This window comes from Condylura cristata, unplaced genomic scaffold, assembly GCF_000260355.1.
Source record: "Condylura cristata isolate star-nosed mole 26May11 unplaced genomic scaffold, ConCri1.0 scaffold00024, whole genome shotgun sequence".
NCBI lineage: Eukaryota > Metazoa > Chordata > Mammalia > Eulipotyphla > Talpidae > Condylura > Condylura cristata.
The window spans coordinates 25537645-25541488 of NW_004567125.1; the positions used below are offsets into that span (position 1 = coordinate 25537645).

Consider the following 3844-nt stretch of genomic DNA (forward strand, 5'->3'; position numbering starts at 1 on the left):
TTCCAGTTCCATCCATGTTGCTGCAAATAGCATAAGTTTATCTTTTTTGATTTCTGAGTAATATTCCATTGTGTATATATACCACATCTTCTTGATACAGTCATTTGTTTTTAGGCATTTGGGTCAATTCCACATCTTTCTGATTGCAATTAGGGCAGCAATAAACATAGGGATGCACCTGCATCCTTTGAATTATTGAATTATTGAATAATCCTTTGAATTATTGCTTCTGTGTCTTTTGGGTGGATACCTAGGAGTGAATTGCTGCATCATATGGAAGCTCCATTTTTAGCAATTTGAGAAACCTCCATACAGCTTTCCACAGTGGTTGTACCAGTTTGAATTCCCACCAGCTGTGTAGGAAAGTTCTTTTTTCTCCACATCCTTGCCAACATTTACTGTTGCTTGTTTTTTTTTAATATGTGCCATTCTCACTGGTGTGAGATGGTATCTCATTGTGGTTTTGATTGCATTTCCCTTATTACAAGTGTTGCTGAACATTTTTTTTCATATGCCTGTTGACCGTCTCCATTTCCCCTTTGGAGAAGTGTCTTTGTAGCTCATCTGCCCATTTTTTGATGGGGTTGTTCACTTTATATCTGTTGAGTTTCACCTAAGATTTTCCTCAAGTTCAAGAGAATGTTCATTCATTGATTCATTAAAAACAAAAAACCAAACTACTATAGACCAGCACTGTGCCATAGACTTTGTTATTTCATTTTCTTAAGCATGAAGTGTTTTCTGACTGTTAGAAGAGACGAACCAAGAACAGAGATTTGTCTCTGGACATAACTTTTCATAGACAAAGCCAGATGTCAGCCTTCTTTAAAAAAACAGTGGAAATGCTGACTACTACAGGCTTTATTCCCATGTGGCTACAGTTGGCCGGAGGTGAAATGCCACTTCTCTCTTTAGCCCTTTGGCACAGTCTCCACTGTCCCCTGTCACCTTATTCCTAGCCTGGTGGTGTCCTCAGGCAACCTGCTGCCTGTGTGGTGGGTGGACAGAAATCAGTGACAGCATAAAAAAGAGCAGCCACCAGCTGTATAAGACCCACTTATTAAACCCAGATGCAGGAACATTCTGGAATTTTTTTGGTCTGGTAGTGAGAATGATTTTAATAAATAGTTTGAGGAAATTTAATCTACATTTCAGAAAGAACTTGTTTCTAATGCATCAGTGACAAAAAGGATAATGCTAGCCCAGGGAACAAACTCTCTACTCTCTTTTTTGGAGTGTAAATGTTCAGAAAAGCCCATGTTATGCTAAGGGCAGTGCAGTTAAATGACAGAGCTCAGTGTGGTATGGTGGGGTGAAGTCCTGCAGGCAAGACTGAGAGTGTTTCTGAAGTCGTTGGATACTGCAGATACTGGAGGACCATGCAACCTGAGTCTGCTGAGCCCTGGGCTTTAAGGAAACCTACCTGAGAGACGGGGATGGCAGTTTGGCACTAGGTTCATAACTAACTGGGCTAGTTCCAGGGTGGAGGTGTCAGGTAAAGGCCTCTCTTGCTGGAACTCTATATCAAGGCTGTGAACTTAAGGGAGAAATATCTATTAACTCAAAGTAGGGCTTTAAAGGAGATAGGAAAGAAGGGGAGAGTGGTGGTGGAGAAAAATAAGGTTAAAACAAGGTTTTCTATTTTGGGCCCTCCCTGGTGGTGCAGCAGGTTAAAGCACAGCACTAAGAAGCTAAAGCCACTTCCACATGAGTTCGACCCCCACCCTGGAGGTGATCCACATGGTGCGGCAGACCTCTCCTGACCCGCCCGCTGCTCCTCTCAGCAGTGTACTTTGTCGATCTGCCTGTTCTGCTCCCCACTCTGTTTCTGGTGAACCCTCTCACCGCCCTTGAGCCTCTTGCCTGTACCCCAGTTCTGTATACACAGATAAATAAGTCTTTAAAAAAAATGGTTGTGTATTTTTAAACTGTTCCTCTTATCACCTACTGTCCTTATGAATTTAATTATGACCAGCAACAGTATGTTCTGAATAAAAAAGACACAGCAAATAATTTACAATTATTTTGAGATTCTCCCAAAAGCCATCCAAGGCAAAAAGCCATTCCTCACTGTGTGAGCTAGCTGAGTAACCTCACGAGCATCATGAACTGTGGATTTTGCTTTCATATGTGCTTAGCAATGGTCTCAGTGAAATTTCATAGCACAAGACAGCTGTAAGGCACATCTGTTCAGAATCCAAAAAAAAAAAAAAAATCAGCTCTATAGCATTGTTGGGAAAAATTAAGCTTGGCACCAGCACTCTGGAAAAACCCTTGCAAGTTTGAATTGGGTGCAAATTTAATATGCTGCAAATTTAATGAAATGTTAGGCTGTGCATGGAATGCTAATATCTAGTCCTGTCGTAAGCTGAGCTGTTCAAACCACACTCAAAGCACTGTCATAATTTTGATCATTTTAAGAAAGATTTGGAAAATTAGGGCTTGTTCCTAGAAAAGTAGTCAGGAAGAATCTAGAAATCATGACATGGGGAATAACTGAAAGACCCAAAGGTGAGAAGTCTCCAATTTAGCCTGAAGAAACAGAAATAAAGGAGGGAGCCGCTATGGGTTACCTTCGGATATTTGACGTCTTGGCTGATGCAAAACAATACTTGGTAAAACAATGTCAGAAATAAATATCCGGTGAATGAGTAGATGAACAGAACATGCATATGTGCGTGTGTGCATTGTTTTCCAAGAACGGGAACACATGGCAAATTTTACAGGAAGGGAGAGAGCTTTAAAGTGCCATAAAAAGTAATTTACAACAGCCCGTGCTGCCTAAGCAGTCACAGGACGTGGAGCTTGATTAGGAAAGATTTGAGAAGGAGCTGCCTAATCCTTAGAAGAGCGCTGTAGAAGAGATGGTGACCTGTAGTGGAGAATCAGGTTCCTACCGCAGAGAAAAATGGAAGGCAAGGGCTTGGAGATGGGACCTTTGCTGCTCAGCTGAGTGACTTTAGGCAAGATACGCGGCCCCCTAAGCATTTCTTTCTTTCTCCATTAAGCGGGATGTGAGAATGAGCTGAGATGATGAGCGTAAAGTCCTAGTAATCAAGTGGACTCTGGATAGATGTTAGTTGACTTTTTCTAGATTTGATGGCTTTTGAAGTAACAAGAAAGTGAATTCCTGGAGCTGCTGTCAGAAATCACTTAGGGGTACATCCAACTTAGGGGTCACTGGTGCACCTCCTGACTCAGAGCCTGCATGGGTCTCCCTCACCCCCAGAGTCTGTTCAGGCCTATTTGCAGACTTAGTTTTCAGTGCTCTGGTGTCATGGCCCTAGGTATTCAAAGTACCTAGGTATTCCCTGAGACTGCATGGCCAGTGGAGACCACATATCTAATGAAAGGAGGTGAGTTTGGATGTCAGGCAAACTTCGGTGTCCACTGGGTCCAGTTGCCTGCATTTTTCTCATCCTAGACAATGCTTATCTCACCAGAGTGAGGGTAAGTAGCAACCACAAAGGATTTGATAGTCAGCTTTCAGTGGGATCCTCTCAGCTATCCAGGGAGGCAGATGATGCTTGCTACACTTAGAAGAGAAGAAACAAGATTCAGAGTGTTGAAGCGATTTGCCTGAGGAAACAGCAAAACTGATATTTGATCCAGTTCTTTATCTGCAAGGCTCATCATCCTTCATTTTTCGAGTGTCTGCCATGTCTGCCAAGTACTATGCATAGGACTTCTAATTATTCCCTCATTGGCTATTGCGGTGCCACACGGAGATGTCAGCCATGCCAAGAATCTCCTGGGGACACCACTGGTGTGAACTTTCCGAGACACATGGAAAAGGTTATTCTTCATGGGACTGCTTCTCCTGGCACCTGGCTTGGGGATGGAC

General features: G+C 42.7%; 1 protein-coding gene across 1 annotated transcript in view; it reads left to right on the forward strand.

Annotated features, from left to right (window-relative positions):
- LAMC2 (laminin, gamma 2) overlaps positions 1-3844 on the forward strand; it is a 57032-nt gene that overhangs the window by 14585 nt on the left and 38603 nt on the right. The window lies entirely within an intron of this gene.